At 48.0% G+C, this 15,072-nt stretch overlaps 1 protein-coding gene across 1 annotated transcript in view; it reads left to right on the top strand.

The window, feature by feature from the left end:
• Nucleotides 1-8,061: 8,061 nt before the first annotated feature.
• The window catches only part of LOC148518200 (uncharacterized), a 50,885-nt gene continuing 43,874 nt past the window's right edge, over nucleotides 8,062-15,072 (top strand). Inside the window, exon 1 of the mRNA XM_088477508.1 lies at nucleotides 8,062-8,140. The gene's annotated coding sequence lies outside the window, so the exon portion shown is untranslated. The remainder of the gene's footprint in view (nucleotides 8,141-15,072) is intronic.

Raw genomic sequence — 15,072 nt, 5'->3', positions numbered from 1 at the left:
TTAGACCTCATGGGGCCCTAAGCAAGACAACGATTTGGGGACCCCTTCCTCAAACAATCCATAACACTATATTTTTTTTTCTAATATATTCCACTTACTTTATTTGTCATTTTTTCTCCCTTATACTAAACTTTTTAAAACTTTATCAGTTCAAGACTGTCCAGCCAAAATTGGGACAGTAGGGAGCAGCAGCGACTCCTACCCTTTTGCATGAGGGGGCTGCCACTGCACAATGGAAATGGCAAATGCCGGAACCAGCGGTGATGGCGCGCATAACACCAGCTTCTATGGACTTCTTTGGCTGCAGCCCCTAGAAGCTGTGAAGGGCTGCCTGAAAGGCAGAGCAGTGGCTTCCACTGGAAGCCACTCTCTACTAATCGTAGCCTGGACTGGCAGCCGTAGGGGGAGAAAACACCTCTCCCTGGGGCTGCCTGTCCTGTGTGTGATTGGTAGGTAGTGCTTACAATGGGAAGTCACCTCCAGTCACAGTGTAGCCAGTGCAGTCACAGACTGCAGCTGGCTCACTGAGGTGACTGATTTTACTGGGGTGGCTACAGCCATATAACCCCTAGGTAAAATCCACCACTGGCTGGGAGGTATTTAAAGTTTATTCTGCCTATCTAATATATTTCCTAAACTCACAGACATTGTCCCCCCCTTGACAACTATAGTGGGTGTGTAGTGCTGGTAACTTCACCCTCTCTGCCCCCACTACTGGACTACTTTAACAGGTGTGCAGTGCTGGTAAGTACCAATCCCACCCCCCTGGCCCCTGAAATACTGGACTACTTTAAAGGGTGCGTAGTGCTGGAATCTACATCCTGTCTGCCCCCCCTCCATGTTCCCCCAGTGGACTACTCTAACAGGTGTGCAGTGCTGGAATCTACACGCTGCCCCTCCCCCCCGCAGGTGCCACCCCACCTCGGCCATCCCCCCCTGTTCTCCCAGTGGACTACACTAACAGGTATGCAGTGCCTGGATCTACACACTGCCCTCCCCCCCCCCCCGCGGGTGCCCCCCCACCGCGGCCATCCTCCCCTGTTCCCTCAGTGGACTACACTAACAGGTATGCAGTGCCTGGATCTACACACTGCCCCTCCATCCCCCCACGGGTGCCCCCTTCCCCCACCATGGCCATCCTCCACTGTTCCCCCAGTGGACTACACTATCAGGTGAGGTGTGCAGTGCAGGAATCTGCATGCTGCCCCTCCCCCCGCTGCAGCCACCCCCCCCTCTTCCCCCCAGTTGACTACATGAACAGGTGTGTAGTGCTGTAAACTACACCCCCCTCCTCCCATGGGTGGCACTCCCCCCCTCCACCATGGGTGGCACTCCCCCTCACCCCTGACTATAGTAGTACTGCCATGGGACTTACCATATATTTTGGTAGCCTCTCTAGCAAACCTCTGCTTCTATGAGCATTTTCTCTGCTCCTCTCTGCTCTCCCCGTGACATCACACGCAGCACACAGAGCAGGGGAGAGGAGAGTGAGCCAGTGGGGCACCCTGAAGCTGTTCAATGTGCTGACAGTCTGCCGGGCCCGATACTTTGTAACACAAACCTAGATTATACAGCACTGCCGACGGGCCCCCTGGGGCCCGCCGGGCCCTAGGCAGGCGCTTGCGTTGCCTAGCGGTAAATCCGCTACTGGGGAATCCCCACAGTCAGACTGAACCTCGCAGCTCACGGAGGTGTAAGGTAGTCCGCAGAAAATACACCAAATTGGGCTTGTGCACGGGGAAAAAAACTCATTGATTCTGCAGTTTACGTGGAATCAATGGGTTATATGTTCTGTACAGTCCATGGATGGGAAAGTCCAGAGACATAGCACAGCATTGCATATCCTGGTGCAGAATGAGTGCTAATGGGGCTACTTTGTATATAATTTTTTTTTATAGCCTTCATCAATAACTGTGTGTAAGTATTTTATTTACCAGTTTATATAGCATAATGTAGGCTATTATGGTTCCAGTAGCATAGACTGGCAATCACCAGTGCTGGTTACCCCAAAATCATGGGGGGTGACCCCCCACGTCCGTTCTCCCCTGATTTTATTGTATGCAGCCCTGGGCTTTAAACACCAGTGCTGGTTAGAAATTGGGGCGGGGGAGAACCACAACATTTTACAGAAGTAGGTGGGCAGTGTCCATCTATTTCTCAAAGACTGACTGGGTGCTTGTTGCAAAATGAACTGACCATTACCAGAAATCCCAAACACTGGCAGATTACGGTGTACTCCTGCACACTGGCAGATTACGGTGAACTCCCACACACTGGCAGATTATGGTGTACTCCGGCACACTGGCAGATTATGGTGTACTCCCGCACACTGGTAGATTACGGTGTACTCCTACACACTGGCAGATTACGGTGTACTCCCACACACTGGCAGATTACGGTGTACTCCCACACACTGGCAGATTATGGTGTACTCCTGCACACTGGCAGATTATGGTGTACTCCTGCACACTGGCAGATTATGGTGTACTCCCACACACTGGCAGATTGCAGTGTTCTCCCACACATTGGCAGATTATGGTGTACTCGTGCACACTGGCAGATTATGGTGTACTCCCGCACACTGGCAGATTACGGTGTACTCCTGCACACTGGCAGATTACGGTGTACTCCTACACACTGGCAGATTATGGTGTACTCCCACACACTGGCAGATTACGGTGTACTCCCACACACTGGCAGATTATGGTGTACTTTCTCACACTGGCAGATTATGGTGTACTCCTGCACACTGGCAGATTATGGTGTACTCCCGCACACTTGCAGATTACGGTGTACTCCTGCACACTGGCAGATTACGGTGTACTCCTACACACTGGCAGATTACGGTGTACTCCCACACACTGGCAGATTACGGTGTACTCCCACACACTGGCAGATTATGGTGTACTCCTGCACACTGGCAGATTATGGTGTACTTCCTCACTCTAGCAGATTATGGTGTACTCCCACACACTGGCAGATTATGGTGTACTCCCACACACTGGCAGATTATGGTGTACTCCTGCACACTGGCAGATTATGGTGTACTCCCACACACTGGCAGATTATGGTGTACTCCTGCACACTGGCAGATTACAGTGTTCTCCCACACACTGGCAGATTATGGTCTACTCCTGCACACTGGCAGATTATGGTGTACTCCCACACACTGGCAGATTATGGTGTACTCCTGCACACTGGCAGATTATGGTGTACTCCTGCACACTGGCAGATTATGGTGTACTCCAGCACACTGGCAGATTACGGTGTACTCCTACACACTGGCAGATTATGGTGTACTCCCACACACTGGCAGATTACGGTGTACTCCCACACACTGGCAGATTATGGTATACTCCTGCACACTGGCAGATTATGGTGTACTCCCGCACACTTGCAGATTACGGTGTACTCCTGCACACTGGCAGATTACGGTGTACTCCTACACACTGTCAGATTATGGTGTACTCCCACATACTGGCAGATTACGGTGTACTCCCACACACTGGCAGATTATGGTGTACTACTGCACACTGGCAGATTATGGTGTACTTTCTCACTCTAGCAGATTATGGTGTACTCCCACACACTGGCAGATTGTGGTGTACTCCCACACACTGGCAGATTATGGTGTGTTTCCTCACACTGGCGGATTATTGTGTACTCCTGCACACTGGCAGATTACGGTGTACTCCCTCACACTGGCAGATTATGGTGTACTCCCACACACTGGCAGATTATAGTGTACTCCTGCACACTGGCAGATTATGGTGTACTCCCACACACTGGCAGATTATAGTGTACTCCTGCACACTGGCAGATTATGGTGTACTTCCTCACACTGGCAGATTATGGTGTACTCCCACACACTGGCAGATTATGGTGTATTTCCTCACACTGGCAGATTATGGTGTACTCCAGCACACTGGCAGATTAAGGTGTACTCCCTCACACTGGCAGATTATGGTGTACTTCCACACACTGTCAGATTATGGTGTACTCCCTCACATTGGCAGATTATGGTGTATTCCCACACACTGGCAGATTACGGTGTACTCCCTCACATTGGCAGATTACGGTGTACTCAAACACACTGGCAGATTACGGTGTGCTCCCACACACTGGCAGATTATGGTGTACTCCTGCACACTGGCAGATTATGGTGTACTCCTGCACACTGGCAGATTATGGTGTACTCCCACACACTGGCAGATTATGGTGTACTCCTGCACACTGGCAGATTACGGTGTACTCCCACACACTGGCAGATTATGGTGTACTCCTGCACACTGGCAGATTACGGTGTACTCCCTCACACTGGCAGATTATGGTGTACTCCCTCACACTGGCAGATTATGGTGTACTCCTGCACACTGGAGGATTACGGTGTACTTCCTCACACTGGTAGATTATGGTGTACTTCCTCACACTGGCAGATTACGGTGTACTCCCACACACACTATAAATAGCAGGTGGAAAAAGTGCAGAATTGGGGTTTTGGGGTGCAACGTTGCAGGTACCCCCGTGCAGCCTTCAGGCATGGCAACTCGAAATGGGTGCGTCAGCATGACACAACACTCCTTTCTTATCACTCTTGGAACATTCCTCTCCATTCTAAGTACACCTTACTTATGTGATCTCCCCTCCTCATTCTGTGTCTCTCAGCCTCACCCTCATTCTGTCTTTTAGCCTCACACTCATTCTGTGTCTCTCAGCCTCACCCTATGTCTCTAAACCATATTCTCACTCTTTATCTCTCAGCCTGTCCCACTGTGTCTCTCAGCCTCCCTCTCTGTGTGTCTCAGCATCATTGCCCCTTCGTGTCTCTCAGGCAGGCCCCATCATCTTATGTCTCACGACAAGCCCATGTCTTTATCTCCAGCCACCCCAACACCTACTTGGTGCTCCATCTGCATGGGCAGCTCAACTCCTCTTCAGTGTCCAGCAGTGCGATTGTATGGCGGTAAGGTGATAGTGGGTATGACGTACCGGTTACTATTTCTTAATGGTACGCCATACTGCCCTAAAACCACCATACTTTTACCACTTGTTGCCAGAAAACATTGTTCTTTTACTTTATACTTTGGTCTCTCCCAGTGTATTTAATTTCCCAATCCCACCCATTGTGATGGACGCTCGCTTCATCAATCTTTATTCCAAGACCGATTTCCTCCTCTCTGACTAATGTCATCTCTCTTACTTTATTCTTCCTTATGTAGACAATTGAAAACCACACAGTGACACCCATATGCTAAGGCTTTGGTCCACTTATCATCGTCCCTAAAATTACTGCTCTCCTATCACTATCCTGTCTGCCTTTTGTTTAACCTACAAATACGTGCTAATTTGAGCCCTAAACATGGCAGTCACCGCACCCACTCCAGTGATCCAAACTTCAAACGGGTCACAATACAACAGAGTCTGTACCTGCAAGATTGCTACCACCCCACCTGTGCACCAGTGAAGGAAATCTAATGTTGTAATGCCAACATCATTTATTTCAAGTTCTCCCATCATTTCACAACACTGCTCTTTCACTTGCCAAGTATTCATAATCCACTTGTAAATTATCCACCCAACTTTCCAACTCTCAATGCCACTATGCCATCTTTAGCAGCCTGCCTACCTGCACCTCATCCCTCTTTCTCCCTCACAGGCGATGACTTTGACACCAACTTTGACAAAATCAAAACCAGTACACTGGCTGTGTCCTCATTACAGACCCTGCTCACCCACGGGAAAATGCAGGATTTGTAGAGGTGGGTTTCCATGGCACGTCACTAAAGTGGGCATGGTCACCATGCAAGGTGGAGAGGCAACAATTTTAGCCCATTCTAGGCCACATCTGCATTAAACTTGATGCCTTACACGCACAAGGTACTTTAGGCGGCAATAAGGCTTAAATGGGCAGTGTTTTGATAGAAATTCTTTATAATGGATAAAAGGTACAGGGCACATATTTACATTGCATTCCCTAATCGCTGATTGGATGGGGAGTCTGCCTTTCTCTCCCACTCCCTGGATGCTGATCCAGCTGCTCACCTCTTATCATGGGCTCTCACTCCTTGTACACTCTCTCATGCAGAGGGGCTCTCTCTTATGGGTCCCTTGAGCTGTTCCCACATGTTGATTCATCTGCTCTGTCCCCTTCAGCACTTCTTCACTCTCCTCTCTTGCTAAGCACTGACTCCTTCTCCCTATCCCATTCCCCGGCAAAGCTGCCATCAACAGACATAGAGCCGCAGCCCACTCTGCTCTGGAAGATGCCATCTATGGCTGTCACAAATACATCAATGCCAGGACCTGTCCATCCCAATGAGTGATAGCACTTCCCCTCGCCACCTCATTGCTTCACTGCCTGTGAAGAATGTGCAGAATCCCTGCTGCAGTTCTTGTTCCCCTCCTTATGTCTGTTGGTGTGATAACTCCCCTCTCTGGAGTGATAACTCCCCTCTCCAGCGATTTCTGCCTGAGTACACAGTGCATCAGCCTAGTGCTGGTGCACTGTGTCTCACTCCCGGCTGGCTCCACTAAGTATGCACGTGCAACCATGGAGCCGGCAGCTCCCGCAGTAGGGACAGTGCTGTCCCTGCTGTGGGGATAGGGCATCGCCAGGCTGCAGCTGTCGATAACAATAGCTGCAGTGGGCGGAATGGTCAGGCAAACTGACCATTTGTACATTGCCCAGGCTATCAGCGCTGCTATCTTGTAGCATTTACCGCCCAGCCCCCCAATCATACATTGGGGAGAAGCGGTATCAGCACTGATCTCAATTCGGCTGTTAATACATCTGCCCCACTGACTCTTACAGTATTTTTTTGTGCTGAATACAAATATGTTTGACATTGCTCTATCAGATATCAGGTAAGGTTTTTGAGTGACATGCAATTGATTTTTTAAAAACCATTATTGTATATTACATACTTATTAAAACCTGATCACAAATTACAAATGTGTAATATAAAAAGTAGCATTAGAAATGTCCGGAGGAATAAGCTCACCATGTCCCTCACCGCAGAGTCCAAGAAATTAACCTTTTGATTGAGTATAGCATCCCATTGCTCTGTAAGACGGTCACCCACTATTTCAGAATAGTTTTCGGCTTTGTGATTCCCCCTAAAAATATTTGTGGATACTTCTAAAACTCTGCCAGGCAGCTTCTCAGCTTCAATCAACTTAAGAAATCCCCCATCCCTGTTAGGATCCATGGCATTACCCCTCTTCCTCCAGTAGTGGTGCTCTTCCAGTGTTGATTTTTGCAGTACCATTTCTCACCAGTGGCACTGCACTTCTGCTAGTGCACTTAGGACTCTGTGGTTGGGATGGCCATCGGTGTGGTTACCATCAATAGTTACCATCGGTGGCAATATAGCAAGTGACCATTGATGGTTAACAACTATGCAATGGATGACCATCAATAGTTCCACCAACCGATGGTCATCCTTGTTCTTTGACTGGCCCATGGGTTAATCAGAACCTGGAGAAGGAACTTCTCAAGTGTTGGGGACAGAGCTATGCTAAATGCACACATGCACTACCCAATATTAATGAGCGATTGCACGATGACTACATCGTAATCATGCAATTGCTCATTAATCACACACAAATCGTGCACTCTAATGACTAAAACCACCAGCGATGCACACTTCCACTGGTCATTTCCGACATTAATCATCAGCTGAACATGCTGGTCAATCTGTCGATAACGACAAATCGCTCAGTGGAGGCACTCAGGGAAACGAGAAAGACTGTACGATTATGATGTTGTAATTGACTGTCTTTCTGGAGTCAGCAAGTGCATGTGCAGCTTAAATGTCCAGGCACCCTGTAAAAAAACAAATACTGTGCCATCGATGGCGGGAAACCGTCTGGTTCTCCCCTCTTGATGGTAGAAGCAGTTGACATTGGCCATAAATAATCGATGATTATGAAACTTCAATGGTTGATGGCCATCTCTACTCTGTGGTTTGTCTCTCTGCAGCTGGAGGCAGTTGGCTAATGAGCTGAACATGTTCCTCCTTATTACCCAGCTTCTGTGCCAGATCATCAGTTGTAGTTACCTGATACTGTCCAGCTCATGCTACTAGTGGAAGCTCTCTGCTGCTCATTTCACGTTACATGAATTCTGTTCTTGGCTCAGGTTGGTCAGAGTCTGCTACAGCTACATGCTGCTTCACAGGCCAGTCTGCACCCTTGCAATCCATGCTTCTCAGAGAGTATCTGAGGTTGTTCTTATTAGCACTTCTATTGCTTGTTACTTATGGGACTTTGCCCTATTGCCACTGTTTTTTGCATTTCAAGATAGTCTGCTACCTTGTATATTACATTGCAAGCTATCTTGTCAAGTTTGCTAACCTGTTTTCCTTCAGAAACAAAGGCGAAAAAAGAAAGGGGGTTCACTTATTTAGTGCACTTATCTCCTGATAACATACAAGTACGCTCGTATATATCCAATGTGTCGATGTATTTCAAATAAATCTAGCTTTTATTTAAATGATCTCTTAACATAATAGCGAAATATTAACTTGTGAAATTAAACATAAACTGTGTTTAAAATCTTTCACTTGGGAGGAGTGACACCACGCTACCCATTTGTAATTTCCCTTATGTGAGTTTCTCTACAATCAATTAACATCCTGTGAGATGTTTACTTATTTCTCATTGTCGGGCTAATAAGGGGTTAAGTATTATCCCTTGTGTAAATGTTAGTACATCTGTCTTTTTGTTATTTAAATATTCTGATGTTTTAATTGTCTCATTTTGGTTCGAGTCACTAGTTTAGGATTTATTCCTGATTTCTCTGCCAGAAGCTCAGGGTTTTAGTTGCTGCTTAATAATCTGACACAATGTGTCTAATTACTTGGACAGAATGGACATGATTCTATTCTATGCGATGTGAATAGCGCCGGGAGATAGCTCCCGGAACTATTCAATTGTGTGCGGTGTTGAGTCGGAGAATGCCCGTTCTCGCGACTAAACACCCTGTTTAAGGCGCGATAACGGGCATTCCCCGACCTAACTTCCAGGTGCGATGCTGTTTTCCCGGCGCTAAGGGCAGAAAACAGCCTCGCGCCAGGACTTTTGTCGGATTTCTGCTCTCATCCCCAGGGGGATGTGAGAAGAAATCCTAGTCGAACTTGGCAGCGCGGTGTATTGAATAGCTCCGGGAGCTCACTCCCGGAGCTATTCAAATCGCATAGAATAGAATCGTGCCCAATGTGTCTCCATTCTCCCTGATACGGCAGAAGTTTCTGCAAGAATGATAGTGTCTTATGGAGTCAGCAGATTTCTGGGATGCAGTCAGAAAGCTGACTGTCGAAATGCCGACCGCTGGCTTTGCCAACTGTCTATCCCCGGCAGGGGTCTAATGACAGTCATCGAAATCCCGACACCTGTCATTTTACCCACGCTGGGAGCCCAATGCCTGCATGCCGAACGAAGGCAAGCTGGGTGGCGAGTGCGGATAGCCACAGGGAGTTAGGGGCTCCTGTGGGGGACTTGGGGTTAGGCACCCCCTCCCACCCAGGAGGGTTAGGGATAGGCACACATGGGGGGAGGTTAGGGTTATGCACCCCCCTGGGAGACTTAGGTTTTGGCTGTAGGGAAGGGGGGGGTTAGGATAAGGCACTTGGGGTTACCTTACCTCCCCTCCCCCCCGAAGTTCCTATCACTAACCCCCCCCCTGTAAGTGCCTAAACCTAACCCCCCCACCCCCTTCCCCGCAGCCTAAACCGAAGTCTCCTGGGGGGTACCTAACCCCCCCATCGAAGGGAGGGGTAGGGTTAGTAATGGTCAAAATACTTAGCTGTCTGGATCTTCTGCTGCCAGTCTTCCGGCGTCGGGCTTTGAACCTGCGTCCGGCGATATTTCATACTGATCTCATCTGTGTCTGATCACTGAATGTTAGTGCTTTTTCTGCGGTTATTATTTGTGAGAGAGCAATGTCACAGACCTTGAATGATTAAAGCTGCATACACACACAACGATTTTGTTACCAACGATTTTTATGAACGATTTTCTGTCAGATTATCTGTCAGATATTTTAATGTGTAATGAACGATTCTTATGAACCACAAACGATTTTTGCATATTCCCTTAATGAAAATCGTTGAGTTGACAAGTCTGACTGAACTACAAACGACAAACTACAAACGTGAACGCGCATGAACGATAATCGTTCATCGTTTCACTCAGAAAGTGAACGATTTTTTCAAACTATTATCGTTAAACAATATCGTTTAACGATAATCATTTAAACAATCGTTGTGTGTGTATGCAGCTTTAGTGGTAATCATATCAGGTGCACAATCAGTTATACACCCTTATAAGCTAGCTGACTGATCTGTACTTATAGTGTAAATTCAAGGTTTATTAGGGCTAGGGGTGTGCACCGGCCACTTTTCGTGTTTTGGATCTGGATCTTTCTTCGTGTTTTGGATCTGGATTGGTTTTGCCAAAACCACCCTTCCGTGTTTTGGGTTCTGGGTTTTGTGTTTTGGATCTGTATTTTTTTTTAAAAAAAGCATAAAAACAGCTAAAATCACAGAATTTGTAGGTTTTTCTGCTCCTATGCTATTATTAACCTCAATAACCTTCATTTCCACTCATTTTCAGTCTATTCTGAACACCTCACACCTCACAATAGTGTTTTTATGTCCAAAAGGTTGCACCGAGGTAGCTGGATGACTATGCTAAGCGACACGAGTGGGCGGCACAAACACGTGACCCATCTAGGAGTGACACTGCAGTGGCAGACAGGATGGCAGTTAGAAAAACTAGGCCCCAAACAGTACATAATGCAAAGAAAAAAAAGAGGTGCAAGATGGAATTGTCCTTGGGCCCTCACCACCCACCCTTATGTTGTATAAACAGGACATGCACACTTTAACAAATCAATCATTTCAGCGCCAGGGTCTGCCACACAACTGTGGCTGAAATGATTGGTTCGTTTAGGCCCCACACAAAACAAGCTGGCAATTAATGTGTCCCTGCACAAACTGGCTCTACGGAGGCAAGATGTCATCCTCATCCTCCTCATCCACCGATTCCTCACCCTCTTCAGTGTGTACATCCTCATCCTCACAAAGTATTAACTCGTCCCCACTTGAATCCACCACCACAGGTCCCTCTGTACCTTCTGGAGGCTCTTCTCCCTGGAAGAGCTGATAATTCATTTTGATGAACATCATCTTCTCCACATTCTGTGGAAGCAACCTCCTACGCCTTTCGCTGACAAGGTTCCCGGCTGCATTAAACACTCTTTCGGAGTACACACTGGAGGGGGGGCAACTCAGGTAAAATAGAGCCAGTTTGTACAGGGGCCTCCAAATTGCCTCTTTTTCCTGCCAGTACAGGTATGGACTGTCTGCCATGCCTACTTGGATGCTGTCACCGATGTAATCCTCCACCATTCTGTCAATGGTGACAGTATCATATGCAGTGACAGTAGACATGTCAGAAATTGTTGCCAGGTCCTTCAGTCCGGACCAGATGTCCAAACTTGGTCCTGCCTGCCCTGCATCACCGCCAGCGGGTTGCTTAGGATACCTAAGTTTTTCCTGGCAGCCCCAGTTGCGGGAGAAAATGAAGAAGGAGCTGTTGACGTGTCACGTTCCGCTTCAGCTGACAGTGTGTTCACCAGCAGGTCTTTGCACCTCTGCAGGCTTGTGTCAGCCGGAAAGAGAGACACCACATAGGCTTTAAACCTAGGATCGAGCACGGTGGCCAAAATGTAGTGGTCTGATTTCAACAGATTGACCACCCTGGAATCCTGGCAAAGCGAATGAAGGGCTTCATCCACAAGTCCCACATGCCGAGCGGAATCGCTCCGTCTTAGCTCCTCCTTCACTTTCTCCAGCTGCTTCTGCAAAAGCCTGATGAGGGGAATGATCTGACTCAAGCTGGCAGTGTCTGAACTGAGTTCACATGTGGCAAGTTCGAAGGGCTGGAGAACCTTGCACAACACGGAAATCATTCTCCACTGCGCTTGTGTCAGGTGCATACCCCCTCCTTTGCCTATGTCATAGGTGGATGTATAGGCTTGTATGGCCTTTTGCTGCTCCTCCATCCTCTGACGCATATAGAGGGTTGAGTTCCACCGCGTCACAACCTCTTGCTTCAGGTGATGGCGGGGCAGGTTCAAGAGTGTTTGCTGGCGCTCCAGTCTTCGGCATGCAGTCGCTGAATGGCGAAAGTGGGCAGAAATTTTTCGGGCCACCCAAAGCGTCTCCTGCACGCCCCTGTCGCTTTTCAGAAAATTCTGCACCACCAAGTTTATTGTGTAAGCAAAACATGGGACGTGCTGGAATTTGCCCAGATGTAATGCCCGCACAATATTGGTGGCGTTGTCAGATATCACAAATCCCCAGGAGAGTCTAAGTGGGGTAAGCCACTGGGCGATGATTTCCCTCAGTTTCTCTAAGAGGTTGTCGGCGGTGTGCCTCTTACTGAAACAGGTGATACACAGCGTAGCCTGCCTTGTAACGAGCTGGCATTTCTGAGATGCTGCTACTGGTGACGCTGCTGCTGTTGCTGCGTAAGGTGATACATCTACCCAGTGGGCTGTCACAGTCATATAGTCCTTAGTCTGCCCTGTTCCACTTGTCCACATGTCCGTGGTTAAGTGGACATTGTGTACAACGGCATTTTTCAGGACACTGAGGACACTTTTTCTGACGTTTCTGTACAGTCTCGGTATCGCCTGCCTAGTGAAGTGGAATCTAGACGGGATTTGGAACCGGGGACACACTACCTCCATCAATTGTCTAAATCCCACTGCACTAATGGCGGATACCGGACGCGCATCTAACACCAACATAGCAGTCAAGGCCTCAGTTATACGTTTTGCTTCAGGATGACTGCTGTCGTACTTCATCCTCCTCGCTAAGGACTGTTGGAGGGTCAATTGTTTAGTAAAAGTAGTGGTGTTCCTACTTCCTCTCTGGGATGATGAACGACTCCCAGCAGCAGCAACAGCAGTAGGCGTAGCAATGCAGGATTCTCCGGAGGAATCCCGGATAGGAGAGTCAGTCATGCCAGTGACATGGCCTGCAGGACTACTTCCGATCTTGACTAAGGAGGAAATTGACGAGGAGGGAGTTGACGGTGTGGTTTGCAGGTGCTTGGATACAACAGGACAACGGGATTTAGGTGTCCCTGGACTGCTTACGGTCTTAGCCAAAGTTTCTGAACTTGACAGTAACTTTTTATGAACGCGCTGCAGGTGCTGTATAAGGGAGGATGTTCCTAGGTGGTTGACGTCCCTACCCCTACTTATTTCACCTTTACATATGGTACATATGGCAAGACAGTTGTTGTCCGGATTTGGATAGAAATATTGCCAGACCAAAGAGGTGGAATGTTTGGTCTTCTGCCCAGGCATGACCGTGATGGGCTTTTTCATCCCACGGACAACAACTGTCTCCCCCGGAGCCTGATTTAAACAAACCACATCACCATCAGAATCCTCCTCGCCAACTTCCTCCTCAGCGCCAGCTACACCAGTATCCTCATCCTGTTGTACTTCAACAGTGACATCTTCAATTTGCATATCAGCAAGTGGACTGTGGGCGCTCCTTTCAGCACTTGCAGGGGGCGTGCAAATGGTGGAAAGAGCCACCTCTTCCCGTCCAGTGCTGGGAAGGTCAGGCATCGCAACCACCACCACACTTGGACTCTCCTTGGGGATTTGTGATATCTTCTTAGAAAGCACAGTTCTTCGCTGTGCTTTTGCCAGCTTAACTCTTTTGATTTTTTTAGTGGGAGGAGGGCTTCCATCGTCATGTGAAGCTGAACCACTAGTCATGAACATACTAGGGATCGACCTTAGCCGTTCCTTGCCACTCCGTGTCGTAAATGGCATACTGGCAAGTTTACGTTTCTCTTCAGCTGATTTAAATGTCTTTTTCAAGGTCATTTTCCTGAACTTTGCCATTTGGGATTGTATGTGCCCTCTACTATGACATTGGGCATCGGCCTTGGCAGACGACGTTGATGGCATGTTATCGTCTGTCATGACTAGTGGCAGCAGCTTCAGCACTAGGAGGAAGTGGTTCTTGAACTTTCTCTATTTTATTTTTATCGGAGAAAGTTTGGTCCTCCATTTATGTTATATCGATTTGATATATACGTGCGGCTAAACACAGAAAATAATTTTTTTTTTGGTTTGGACTGGAGTGTACTTTGGGGGTTACAGCACCCTTTAACGGTCAAGCCAGCCGGCCCTTTACTTATGACACAGGCGCACGCTTGGCACTACTTTGTTGGCTACTGCGCACACAATTCACAAACACAGAAAATATATTATTTTTTTAGCACTTGGGGGGAGCACCTCTGATGGACAGCACCCCCTGGACAACACTACAGCACCCCTTTAGGACTGGGACACTGCACAGGACTTTGGAGTGGACACAGCCCCTTTGGAGAACTGACTGCACAACACAGTCCAGCCAGCCCCTATGGACTTTGAAGTAGTGGACACAGCCCCTATTAACAACAGCAGCACAGCACAACACAGCCAGCCCCTATGGACTTTGAAGTAGTGGACAACAGCAGCACTACACTACACTACACTACACTACACAGCCCAAACTCCCACCCTCCCTCTTCACTGTCCACAGCCGAGTGAGAAAATGGCGCCGACGCGGGTACCTTATATAGGATCCAAAACCCGCGAGACTCGGAAGGCAGGATGATGACGTTTTGCCTCGATTTCAGATCCGAGTCTGGCGGGGAAAGTCGAGCCTGACTCGGATCGGACTCAGATCGGGGGGGTTCGGATTTCAGAAATCCGAACCCGCTCACCCCTAATTAGGGCACAGTGTCTGTGTGCTCTCTGACACGGCAAAGGTTTCTGCAATAAATATAAGATCGCATAACACCTTTATTTAGTTATTACCGGATCGCTTGGTGTTTATGCTTTTAGTTACTATAATGCTCCTTTTTTCAGTATGATTCAGCAAATATTGTTAATAAAGAAATAGGAGCAGCAGTGTGTTTGTATTGTAAACTTGGTGGTCCGTTCTCAAGAATCCCTTACACACAATCAATTATGCACCCTCATAGGTCTGATAA

Source organism: Taudactylus pleione, unplaced genomic scaffold, assembly GCF_031769625.1.
Source record: "Taudactylus pleione unplaced genomic scaffold, aTauple2 ptg000201l, whole genome shotgun sequence".
NCBI classification, from domain to species: Eukaryota; Metazoa; Chordata; class Amphibia; order Anura; family Myobatrachidae; genus Taudactylus; species Taudactylus pleione.
Note: the sequence above shows the minus strand (reverse complement) of the source record. Positions and strands in the feature narration are given on the sequence as shown.